This window comes from Felis catus, chromosome D2 (genome assembly GCF_018350175.1).
Source record: "Felis catus isolate Fca126 chromosome D2, F.catus_Fca126_mat1.0, whole genome shotgun sequence".
Classification (NCBI taxonomy): Eukaryota; Metazoa; Chordata; class Mammalia; order Carnivora; family Felidae; genus Felis; species Felis catus.
Window position 1 is genome coordinate 80791740 of NC_058378.1, and position 13990 is coordinate 80805729.

General features: G+C 44.5%; 1 long non-coding RNA gene across 1 annotated transcript in view; it reads right to left on the reverse strand.

The window, feature by feature from the left end:
- LOC109492763 overlaps positions 1-13990 on the reverse strand; it is a 54552-nt gene that overhangs the window by 15619 nt on the left and 24943 nt on the right. The window lies entirely within an intron of this gene.

Here is a 13990-nt window from a genome sequence, read left to right on the forward strand (position 1 = left end):
ACGGAGAACTCCATTCTGGCCATTCCGACTTGAGTCTGTCTCTGGCAGCTCCTGAGAAAGTTCTTCCTCCCTCATAAGAGAGGCAGGATTTCTGGTTCCTTCTGAAGGTGAGCCAAGAGGTGAGCCACCCCGCACGCTAGCAGCTCTCTGACAGCCAGGAGGGAGCCAGCTTGAGGAGGAGACCAATGACGAAGATGTGGACGCACAGATCTCGGAAGACACTGGATCTTGGTGGCACTGGGCTGCCTGGTCAGCCATGACTGGCGTCCCGTTTACCCAGAGTCTGGTGTCCTGGGAATCAGTGATTTCGGTTTCTGTGGGGGGTTTGATCTTGCAACCCCAGGCCTCCTGATACCGCACCCACCTTCCTTCTCCCCGCTGGTTTACCTTGAACGTGTGTTCTGTTTCTCACAAATTCCTCCACATCTTTCCCGGCATCCTCTGGGGGCTTGTGTGTCTGCCCAGGACTGTTGAGAAAACAGATGAGGGCACTGTCCACTTTATTTCCTGGGTCCCCTCATCTCCTGTCCCCTAGTCAGACCGTCCAAGCTCCATATCGTCCCAAGACCCAGCCAAATATCATCTTCTCTGAAGAGCCTTCCCGAATCCCAAGAGAAGGGTTGTTTTCGCACTCCCTTATGCCTCCGTTGTGCAGTGATTAAGGGGGCGACGAGACAGGCGGCTTCCAAAAGGTCAGCATTATTAGGATGTGGTTTCAGATGTGTGTGATAAGGACTTAACACCAGTGGCTTCACCAAGACAGGTATTTATTCTCGTGTATGTCAAGGTCTGAGCAGGCATATGGGTCTGTGCCGTGGAGTCATCAGGGTACAAGCCCTTTCTCTCCTGTGGCTCCACAGTCCCTGGCGTGTGGCCCTTGTCTACAAGGTCCAAGATACTTGACCACCATGTCCTTATTTTGGCCAGGAGAGAGGACAAAGGAAAAGTGAAGGGTTTGTCCCCTCCCTTTAAGGAAACAACTTTACTTTTGTTCACGTTCCGTTGACTAGACGTTAAATAGCCTCGATGAGCTGCAAAGGAGTCTGGGAAGTGTAGTTTTTATATTCTTGGTGGTTGTGTGCCCCGGTAAAAGTCTGACTACAGTGGAAGGAGGAGCGTTTAGGGATAGGGGTGACTCCCACTTGCTATAAAATATCACTGGCCTCAATCACGGATCAGTGCTAGTTAGCACAGGTTTCCACGCGGGACTCCTTACTCGACAGGTGAAATGCAACTTGGTTCCATTCTCAGTAAAAGCGAAAGCCGGTGCCCCGAAAACATCCTTGCTAGTGGCAACCCGTTGAGTGATTTCTGCAGCTGCTGCGAGCAAGGTGAGGACAACCTTAGGCCACACCCTCTAGCCTGAGACCCACCGGTGACAGCTGCCTGGATCTGGCAGGTCTCAGGACACCAAAAGTCTGAAACCATCGTAGCCCATGGCATGGTTCCATTTACTGTGAACGAGGGATCGATCTACGTCTCACACAGTCGAATAGGACCCCGCTCCTTCAGCGACACTTGCCCGGTTTGGTAGATCACAGAACAAAACAGCAATGAAAACCTGAGCTACAGCAATGCGAGAAATGTCGCGCTGGCCGCGAAGCCCGGACAATAACTTTGCAACGCGCATCGGATGAGACGTCTTGGCTGTCTCCATACGGAACACCTCTATCCGTAGTGCACCTGAGGGACTAATGTTCTCCGGTTTGGGGGGGGTCTCAGAAACCTGCCGAAGGAAAAACAGTGCCAAATAAGCTCTAACGTTATGCTCAGTACGTGCGATGTGTTGCTTATTTGAACCGTAAAGACAAGTAATGCTGTTCTTGTTCACAGAAAAGGAATTTCTTCTCTCTCTCCAACTGTTCAACGTTTAAAATGCGTTGCTTTGAAGAAGGGGCCAGATAATTAATTAGCCTGCACGCAGGTAAGCCCCACGTCTTTATTGGATCCTGATAGACTCTGGGTTTTCATTATTTCTTAATAAACACCCCCCAGCCCCGGGGTCTAAGATCCTTGAGGCCAAGCATGCCTTAAATCTCAATATCCCCAGATGTTGGGGGATATTTGTAAAGCCGTGAGCAGGCAGAACACTGATCCAGGCAGATCCGCATTAGGATCTGGATGAAGATTTCTGTTAGAGAAGGACAGTCATCTTAAGGAAATTTATAGCCCACACTTGAATTCCAGAGGCCCTGAGAAAGCCTGCTGTAAATAACTCAATTTAACTGTTGACTCCAGTGTGGCCCAAACATACACAATCACCCCTTTTTGGGCTTGTATTGAAAAATGATTCCTGTGATGCATTTTAAGCACATGTTAAACACAGAGGCCAACATAAGTACCCTTCCTTGTACCCATTGCCCTGTGTTCAGTCTTAGCATTTTGTCATACCATTTCAGAGTTTTAGAAAATTCAGCATCCCGGGGCACCTGGGTGGCTCAGTCGGTTAGGCGTACGACTTGGGCTCAGGTCACGATCTTGCAGTTTGTGAGTCAGGCTCCGTGCTGACCGGCCAGAGCCCGGAGCCTGCTTCGGGTTCCGTGTCTTCCTCTCGCTCTCTGCCCCTCCCCTGCTCGTGCTCTCTCTGCCTCTCTCTCTCTCTCTCTCAAAAATAAATAAACGATAAAAAAATTTAAAGAAAACTCAGCATCCCTTTTCACGTAACACTTTTGAGGTCATAAGGAGCCTACAGCGGGAAATGGAGGCCCAACGAGTGGGCTCCCGCCTCAGTCTTGGCCGCCATATTCATACCCACACCGATGCTATGGCATCTTCCTGGAGCACTGCCAAGGCAGTTCCATCTTTCCTCTCGACACTTCCACTGGCTCCCCATGCTTCCCGAGGACAGTCTTTGCTTTCCTTCGCCCAGGGTCTTTGTCCTCCGACCTCAAGAGACGCCTTCTGAGCTAGGGGGTTCCTCCTCGTGGACAATACATACTGTGGCACAGAGGCACGTGGTTCATGGCCTTCCTTTTGCCTCACCCTGGCCCTTCTCTCTTGCCTCTAGAAAAAGTATCTAGTAAGGCACGGCTCAGATGTACCTCCTTCAAGATGCTTGTACTGGATTCCCTCGGCCTCTGCAGTTCTCGAGGCTGATTTGTACCATGTCTCTGGAGACGCTTGTGGCGTTGCGGGCTTTTTTGTTTTCCTTTTTGTTTTTTTTTTTAAATCACTGGTGTTTTCAAGCCTTTTGAGGCAAGGACTCTGTTTCCCGCAACTTTGTCTTCTGTAGCTCTCGGTACAGGGTAAGGCCGTGATAGATCATGATTGAATGCACGAACGGGTGGATGAGTCAATACAACAGGCTTTCTCGTTGGATGGTCTTGAGGGTGGGAATTTGGAGCTTGGGGTGGACAAAACCCTGGGTTTTATGAAGATTTGGCTCAAATCTAGGTTTTAGCCTGGGAAACTGGAGGAATGGTGACCCCGGCTGGCAAGAGGGCCACCAGCCGGAGCAAGGCCTGGCTGAGGCAGAGGGTACAAGGCCAACCCTGGACTCACGGTGTGCAGTGAGGAGAGGACAGCCCCCCGAAGTGACGATGTGCGCTCCACCCACCAGTGCAAAGCTAAGTGACCAAAGGGTGGCAAAAGGAGATTTCGGAATTCCTCCAAAAGTGAAGTGTAGAATTGCCCTCTGACCCCACGATTCCACTCCTGGGTATACACCCTGAAGAATGGAAACCAGGTTTCAAAGAAAAATTTGTACATCATGTTCCTAGCAGCAGTACCACAAGCGTCTAAAGGTAGAAGCTACCCAAATGCCCATCGACAGATGAATGGGCAAGAAAATGTGGTCTATCCATACACTGGACTATTATTCAGCCACTCTAAAGGACCAAGGTACTGATACACACGACAACATGGAAGAACCTTGGGAACACTATGCCAAGCAAAATAAACCAGACACAAAAGACCACGTATATGATTCCATTTATAGGAAATGTCTAGAATGGGTAGATCCACAGAGACACAAAGTAGAATAGTGGTTGTCCGGGGTGGGGAGAGGACAGGATGAAGGATGACTGCTTAATGAGTACTCAGTCTCCTTTGGGGATGAGGCAAATATTCTGGGAAAGGTAGAGGGGTAGGCATACAACATTGTTAATGTACTAAATGCCACTGAACGATATACTTTAAAACAGTTTCTTTTGTTTCCAATTTTTTAATGTTTACTTATTTTTGAGAGAGAGGGAGAAAGAGGGAGAGCGAGTATGAGCAGGGGAGGGGCAGAGAGAGAGGGAGACACAGAACCCGAAGCAGACTCCAGCCTCTGAGCTGCCGACACAGAGCCCAACACGGGGCTCGAACCCACCAACCGTGAGACCATGACCTGAGCTGAAGTCAGACGCTTAACTGACTGAGCCACCCAGGTGCCCCTAAAATAGTTCCTTTTGTGTTCTGTGGATTTCACCTCAATAAAAAAAAAAACGAAAGAAAAATAAGTTCAAAGGAGGTGGACTTTGGGAATCCTGGCCTGTCAAGAGAGCATTGAAGAAGAGAAGTGTCCAGGGATCCGGAAGTGGCAGGGGAGCCAGAATGGGAAGCACAGGGTTGGCCAGAGAAGTAGAACACTGAGGTTCAGGGCCCCAGGAGCCTGGGAGTGAGGTATGGATGGGGAGCAGGTGGCCAGCAGTGCTCAGTCAGGTAGAACAGTGGAAGAAAGAGAAGCTGTAGGAAAGGTCACTGGGTTGAATCATCCAACATCTATTTACTGAGCTCCTGTGGTATGCCAGGCTCCATGCTGGTTATGGGGATTTCAGTGTTTTTTGAGGAAGTGGAATGCTGGGCAGGGAAGTCAGGTCTTAGGTGTTTCAGGTGGGGATGTGCGGAGAGGAAATGGAAGCACCAGATGTAGAGGGACAAGACGCTGGACGTGGGAGCGGGCAGGACCTCAGCGGCAAGTGAGAATGTCCATGCTACGATGGTGGGTTGAGGGAACCATTGAAGATGGAGGGGAGAGAGCCCCAGAGAGAAGGAGAATGAAGGAGCCACAGAAGGAGGGGTTAATTGGGAGAGGGATGCCTTGAATGAACCGGCAACTGGAGTCTTCTGAACCCAGGCCGTGCTATGCCAGTGGGTTTCACCTTGTGGGTTACCATTTTGGATGCGGCCAGCAGCTGGCGGTCACAGCTTTACTGATTTCTGGCCCAAGGAGGCGGCGGCCCTGAAGATACATGGGGCATCAAATGCTCTCAACTGCTCTAAGCATCTCTGGGGTGTCCCATTAGTGTCTGCCAGTCATACATTTTCTCCCTAAGTTATCCAACCAAGGGGCATCCGGCAATTTGTGACCATTTCTCTCAGATCACCGAGGCCCAGATTAAGCCCAAAGGCTTGAAGAAGGTCATGATAGTTTTGATGTCTCCGTGCTACCACCCTGCTGGCCAACAAGCGTTGGCATATGTGACTCCATTCTGTCCAAAAACGAATTCGATGCTGAAGAACGTGAGCGCTTTCCAAAGACCATCTGTTTACTCTTCTGCTTAAGGAACTTCTCTCTCCCACAGCCTCCTAGGATTGGATTCAATAAATTCTGACACAGAGGGATATTTTCTTGGCGGGTCTAGAAACTGAATGTTTTCCAAATGGTACATTATTGATATTAAAACCGGTTTGTGCATCAGCAGCCATCAAAGAAATGTACTAAATAATATCTCCAGGAATGAAAAGGAAATTGAAAAGCCCATCCACACACATTTATCAGCAAAAACACTAAGCCTAAAACTATAAAAGTCCGCAAGAGAGAAACCTATGGATCCCTACACATAAACAAAAGGTCCTTGGGTATAGTCAGACTTAAATCCACCTGAACCCACCTAGAAACACCTGACATGAAACAAGCTGTCCCAGGCAGCCTTGGCTTTGCTCCCCTCTCCAGCATGTGGCCACCACGGGATGCACAAGGCACAGATCTGGGAGCGAGGGAAACTCGCAACTGAATCCCAATCCCCACCTCCCACCTTCCAGAAGTTATGGTGTGATCTTCCACAAGTTACTCAAACTCTCCAAAACCTCAGTTTCCTCACGAGTAAAATATCCTTCTCATAAGATTGGGTGACTAGTACGTCTTACCTTCCTTTTCTAGTCTCTGTGCCCCCCGGCATACGTGCAGACACGGAGAAGTACACCAGACCGGTACACTGTCCTCCTGTTCATCCTGCTTCCACGGGGGCTGGTTTGCTTGCCGCCTGTTTGCTATCTCACAGAATGTAATTTGCTAATACAGAACACTAAACGTAGTAGATATTTAATCAACCTTTTGTTGAATGCCCGAGGATCGCATGCAATATAATTCAGTGAGTGACTTAAGTAAAGCAATGGCATAAATATTTAAAGACTCATTGAGGATGCAGCTGTAAATCTGTATTGATTGCCGCTGCATGTTTTACTAAACGTTATAAAATTTCTGTACATCATCCCAATGAAGAAGGACAGGTCTCCCCCACGATTCGGAGGCGGGCATGGTTTCCATTGGTCATGGAGAATGGAGTCTAATATCTGCTTTGTCATCAATAGAGATTTCCAAGCTGGTCAAGGGGCTTTTGGTCACCCTCCAAGGGTGGATGACGGCTGCGGATTTCTCCCAAATTTTATAAAACTTAAATATCAGTGGTTTTCAAGCCAGAATCACCAATGGTATATGAAATATTTATTTGACTTAAAATTCACCTTTCAAATAGATTAGTGGCAAGTTTTATAGGACTGTAATTAAAAAAAAAACCCCATCGTGTCCACACAAATGTGCAACAGTCCAATTTTAACCAGATGGATCTACCGGCTCAGTTGCAAGGGCTGACCCTGGAGTGAGGATTCTGGGATCATTCCTGCGGAAAGGTAGGAGCTTCCAATAAATGTGTTTCTGTAAGGAAGGTTGCAGCTCTCCACTAGCCTTCTTATGAATCACAGAACCTACATGTCATGCCCAATGAAAGGCTAGGCCAATTCGAGTGCATTTACCTGATACACGTTCCTAGACTACATAATTAGTCAAGAGGGCAGTTACAGTTTATGCTATGATAATGCCGTCTTATGGTTTTGGAACTAGTGAATTTTAAGTATTTACTGTCTGGCTTCTAGTTGATAAAACATGGAGGCAGTTGAAAAGGCAGAACGATGTATCATCCAAAGTGAAACAGAGGAGAATACCTTCATGATCACGGACGGGTTAGACAGAGATATCTTGGGATATCCCCAGTCTCACAAATGCGATCCACAAAAGACTGCCAAATTTGACATCGTTAAAGTTAAGAACTTAAAGAAAAATAGAGATACAATTAAAATTAAGAACTTTTGCCCATCAAAATATGCTATTAAGAGAGTGAAAAGGTACAACAAAGGCTGGAGAAGATATTTGCACCATATATATCTGACAAAGGATTTGTCTCCAGAATATATAAACAGACCTTACAAGTCAATAAGGAAAAGACTTGAACGGGTACCTCACCAAAAATAATGTTCAAATGGCCAATAAACATGTGAAAAGATACTCAACATTACTCACTAGGGAATGCAAATTAAAATCATAAGACTTCACTGTATACTCTTTAGAATGGCTAAAACTGAAAAAAAAATGTTAATAATAAGTGTTGGTGACGATGAGGACACATTGCTCGTGGAGAGTTAATTGCTACAATCTCTATTTGTCAGAATCTATTTCAGTTGTGTAAACACATATCCTACGGCCAAGTAATTAGATTCCTAGGTATATACCCAAGACATAAGTTTATCTATCTCCCAAAAGAATGTACAAAAATGTTTACACCAGCTTTGTTTACAAACTGGAAATAATTTAGGATACAAAGCATTATTTACAATAGCCAAGACATGAAAGCACCCAAGTATTCATCCACAGATGAATGGATACAGACGATGTGGTATATATATATATATATATATATATATATATATATATAATATATATATACACACACACACACACACACACACACACACATACACACACATACACACACACACAGAAGAATATTACTCAGCCATAAAAAGAATGAGACCTTACCATTTGCAACAATATGGATGGACCTAGAGGGTATAATGCTAAGTGAAATAAGTCAGACAAAGAGAGACAAATACCATATGATTCCACTCATATGTGAAATCTAAGAAACAAAACAAAGAAACAAAGAGACAAAAATAGACTCTTAAATATACAGAATTGGTGTTTGCTAAAGGGGAAGGGGGTGGGACTATGGCTGGAATAGGCGAAGGAGATTCAGAGCACACTTATCGTATGAGCACTGAGAAATGTATAGAATTGTTGAGTTATTATACTGACATCTGAAACTAATATAACACTGTATTTTAATTATACTTGAATTAAAAAAAAACTGGCAACAACCCAAATGCCCATTAAGAACAGAATGGATAAAGAAGCCAGAAAAATCTCAAATAAACAACCTAACCTTATATCTAAAGGAGCTAGAAAAAGAGGAACAGACAAAAGCCCAAACCAATAGAAGGAAGGAAATAATAAAGATTAGAGGAGGGGGGCGCTGGGTGGCTCAGTCGGTTAAGCGGCCGACTTCAGCCCAGATCATGATCTCGCGATCCGTGAGTTCGAGCCCCGCGTCAGGCTCTGTGCTGACCGCTCAGAGCCTGGAGCCTGTTTCAGATTCTGTGTCTCCCTCTCTCTGACCCTCCCCCGTTCATGCTCTGTCTCTCTCTGTCTCAAAAATAAGTAAACGTCAAAAAAAAAAATTAAAAAAAAAAAGATTAGAGGAGAAATAGGGGTGCCTTGGTGGCTCAGTCGGTTGAGCATCCAACTTCAGTTCAGGTCATGATCCCACAGTTCATGGGTTTGAGCCTCGCATCGGGTTCTGTGCTGATAGTTTGGAGCCTGGAGCTTGCTTCTGTGTGTCTCTCTCTCTACCCCTCCCCCGTTTTTCCTCTGTTTCTATCTCTCAAAAATAAAAATAAACGTTAAAAAAAAAGATTAGAGAAGAAATAAATGAAATAAAAACTAAAAAAACCCGATTGAACAGATCTATGAAACCAGGAGCTGGTTCTTTGAAAAGAGCAACAAAATGGATAAACCCTTAGCCAGACACATTAAAAAATAGAGGACTCAAATAAAATCTGAAATGAAAGAGGAGAAATAGCAATGGACACCACAGAAATACAAAGAATTATAGGGCAATATTCTATGTTAGTAAATTGGACAACCTAGAAGGAATAGATAAATTCCTAGAAACATATAACCTCTCTAAACTGAATCAGGAAGAAATCGAAAATTTGGGGTTCCTGGATGGCTCAATCGGTTAAGTGCCCAACTTTGGCTCAGGTCATGATCTTGTAGTCTGTGAGTTTGAGCTCTGCATCAGGCTCTGTGCTGACAGCTCAGAGCCTGCAGCCTGCTTTAGATTCTGTGTCTCCCTCTCTCTCTGCCCCACCCCCGCTTGCATTCTGTCTCTCTCTCTCTCAAAAATAAACCTTAAAATCTTTTAAAGAAGAAATAGCAAATCTGAACAGACCAATTATCAGCAAGGAGATTAAATCAGCAATAAAAAACTCCCAACAAGCAAAAGTCCAGGACCAGATGGCTTTGCAGGTGAATTCTACTAAACATTTAAAGAAGAGTTAATTATATATTCTTCTCAAAAAATTCCAAAATATAGAAGAGGAAAACTTTCATATTCATTCTATGAGGTCAGCATGACCCTGACACCACAACCAGATAAATACACTACAAAAAAAGAGAACTACAGGCTAACATCTCTGATGAACACAGATGCAGAAATCCTCAACAAAATACTAGCAAACAGAATCCAACAATACATTAAAGAGATTCTTTACGGGGCGCCTGGGTGGCACAGTCGGTTAAGCGTCCGACTTCAGCCAGGTCACGATCTCGCGGTCCGTGAGTTTGAGCCCCGCGTCGGGCTCTGGGCTGATGGCTCAGAGCCTGGAGCCTGTTGCCGATTCTGTGTCTCCCTCTCTCTCTGACCCTCCCCCGTTCATGCTCTGTCTCTCTCTGTCCCAAAAATAAATAAACGTTGAAAAAAAAAAATTAAAAAAAAAAAAAAAAAAAGAGATTCTTTACCATGATCAAGTGGGATTTATTCTGGGGATGCAAGGCTGGTTCAATGTTCACAAATCAATCAACATGATACATCATATCAACAAGAGAAAGGATAAAAACCATATGATCATCTCAATAGATACAGAAAAAACATTTGACAAAGTACAACATCCATCCGTATTAAAAACCCTCAGCAAAGTAGATTTAGAGGGAACATACCTCAACATAATAAAGGCTGCATATGAAAAACCCACAGCTGACATCATATTCAATGGGGAAAAACAGAGCTTCTCCCCTAAGAACAGGAACACTCTCACATGTATTCAATGTAGTACTGGAAGTCCTAGCCACAGCAATCAGACAAGAAAAAGAAATAAAAGGCATTCGGATTGGTAAGGAAGAAGTAAAACTTTCACTATTTGTAGATGACATAATACTATATATAGAAAATCCTACAGACTCCACCAAAAAACTACTAGAACTGATAAATCTAGTAAGGTTTCAGGATACAGAATCATTATACAGAAATCTGTTGCATTTCTGTGCACTAGTAACGAAGTAGCAGAAGGAGAAATTAAGAAAACAATCCCATTTACAACTGCACCAAAAGTACTAAAATACCTTAGGAATAAACTTAACCAAGGAGGTCAAAGACCTGTACTCTGAAAATTCTAAAACACTGATGAAAGAAATTGCAGCATAGAAAGATGTTCCACGCTTACGGGTTGGAAGAACAAATATCGTTAAAATGTCTACACTACCCAAAGCAATGTACAGATTTAATGTAATCCCCATCAAAATACCAATAGCATTTTCCACACAACTAGAACAAATGATCCTAAAATGTGTATGGAACCACAAAAGACCCCAAAGAGCCAAAGCAATCTTGAGAAAGAACAAAGCAGGAGGAAATCGCAATCCCAGATTCCAAGGTATACTACAAAGCTGTGGTGATCAAAATAGTATGGTAGCGGCACAAAATAGACACATAGATCAATAGAATACAACAGAGCCCCAGAAATAAATCCATGCTTATATGGTCAATTAATCTTTCACAAAGGAGGGAAGAACGTACAATGGGGAAAAGACAGTCTTTTCCACAAACGGTGCTGGGAAAACGAGGCAGCTACATGAAAAACAATGAAACTGGTCCACCTTCTTACACCACACATAAAAATAAACTCAAAATGGATTAAGGATCGAAATGTAAGACCTGAAACCATAAAAATCCTAGCAGAGGATTTCTCTGGCAGTGATTTCTCTGACATTAGTGATAGCGACATTTTGTCTAGATCTATCTCCTGAGGCAAGGGAAACAAAAAGCAAACTTAAACTACTGGGACTACATCAAAAATAAAATGCTCCTGCACAGAGAAGGAAACAATCAACGAAACTAAAAGCCAACTTACTGAATGGGGGGAGGTATTTGAGAATGACATATCCGATAAAGGGTTCGTATCCAAAATATAAAAGGAACTTGTACAACTCAACAATGAACAATCCAGTTGAAAAATGGGCAGAAGAGGGGCGCCTGGGTGGCTCAGTCAGTTAAGCATCTGGTTTCAGCTCAGGTCATGATCTCATCGTTTGGTTTGTGAGTTGAGCCCCTCGCTGGGCTCTGAGTTGACAGTGTGGAGCCTGCTCTCTCCCTCTCTCTCTTCCCCACTCCCAACCCGTGTGCTCTCACACTCTGTCTCTCTCTCTCTCTCTGTCTCAATAAATAAACAAACTTAAAAAAAAAAGAGCAGAACGGATGAATACACTGCAGTATATTTATACACTGGAATACGACACAGATATAAAAAAGAGTAAACTATTGCTCTAGGAAACAACACGGACGAATCTCACAGACATAATGAATGAAAAAAAAAAAACCAGGCACAAAAGAGTATACACCATGTATCCATTGATAAGATGTTTACCGACAGGCCTGTAAGGACGGAGATCAAAACACTGTGCGCCTGCTTGTGCTATGACCAGCAAGGGGGCCTGTGGGAATTTTCTAGAGTAATGGAAACATTCTATTTCATGATCAGAGTGGTGGTTACTTAGGTGCATATACAGTAAAAATCCATCCACCCAGAGGACACCTAAGATTTGCACACTTTATTGTATGCATGTAACATTGCAATAGAAATGTAAAAGAAATTAGAGCCAGCAGTGCGTTGGCAAATGTTTACCCAATTCTGTAGGGGAAAAGTTGCCCACTCTGACTTTTGGTGCTTGCTGACTTCTTTCTGCTAATTTTCCTGGTGTAAATATTCTCACCATGCCACTTCCAAGCTACACTGGTTCAAGGGTTGGCAGCAAAATTCCGGAGAATGTAATATTCAGCTCTCACCGGCTCAAACTTCCCACCGCCATGGGAACAACTGTATTACGCTGTATTATTTTGATGGTTCTCAAATTACAACTGTATTATTTTGATGGTTCTCAAAACTGACCTACTCCTCTTTCAAGCTTTTGACATTAGTTAGGAGACAGGCCTGAGGTGTTTCTGTAAACTGCTTAAAAGTGTTACCATTTGTAGCTACTTATCTGTTTGACTCCGGATTCTCTTGATATTGAGAACCCAAAATAAAGAAATTGATTGCTGATGCTGATATTACAATCTTTATCGGTAGCCCCTGGTTTTCATTTTTGTGTGATTATGAAAGTTCTGGCTGTTTTTACTTCAAAGGAAATATGATACAAATAGAATTTCTAAAGTACCTATTTTATGTATTGAGGTCTGAACTACTTAGGACTCTTTGGGCTGCAAGCCAAAAACACAACTCAAAAAAAAAAAAAAAAAGAAAGGAATATGTTTACATTTGTAACTGAGAAATCTTGGGGGGGAAGTCAGGAATGGCCGGATCTAGGGGTTCAAATAACGTTATCAGAGTTCTGTTACTTTTTCCACCTCTCAGCTTGTTTGCCTCTAGCTGGGTTTATTCCCAAGCATTTTCTTTCCATGCAGTAAATGGCAGTTGGCATTATATTCTGAACTTATATTCTCTTTATACCTCCTGATCCCAAAGAGAGAGGAAAGCTTGGGAAAGACTCTGATTGGCCTGACTTAGATTAAGCGTTCATCTCTGAACCAGCCATTGTGGCCAGGGACCTGGGCTTCTCTCACTGGCCTCACTGCACCCATCTTGGGGCTCTGGTGGGTGTAAGGGAACAAGGGCAGCCCCTGGAGTCACATGGACTGTGCGGGCTATCTCGGGAGTGACAGAAAGACGGCTCTGCCGAGAGAGAGAGAGAGAGAGAGAGAGAGAGAGAGAGAGAGAGGGAGGGAGAGGGAGGAGGCACAGGTACAGATTTAGCACCACATGGCACATAAAATGTCAACCAAACAGAAGTTTGGGCCACTACATAGACTTGGATGGTGAAACTCCCAGGCAGAGAGGTAGAAAAACTCAAGTCAGAAGGAAGAAGTCACGTGACAAAAGACACAACGCTTGGAAGAAAGTTTAAGGATGGGGTGAGGGGGTGGGTATCAGGGAGCAGGGACAGTGCAAGCACCTGGGTCCAGCAGGTGGCATGGGCACCGTCTCTTCCCACACCTCTTACAGACCCACCGTGGGGGCAGGACTTGCTATGCGTGACCTCATCAATGTAAGCCTTGAATGCCATGACAAGTATACTCGATTCAGGAGACAGAGTGGACCCAGGGAACCGGCGTGCAAAACGCTAGCCGAGTGACTCAGTTGGGGGCGGGGGGGCCTCTTTAACAAACCCTCTGAGCCTCTTATTCGTCACCTGTGAATTGAGAATTCTATGCGCTCTGAGGGCCTCTTGCAAGGGCCTAGATCTGCCACGTATTAGCCAGGTGACCATGAACAAGTTCCTTAAACTTCCCTGAGACTCTTTCTTCTGAATCCAGAGAACGGGACAAGTCATAGCACCACCTCAGAGAGCCGTCAAGATCGAATGAGAAAATCCGCATAAAGCACACGGAGCCAGGCCCGG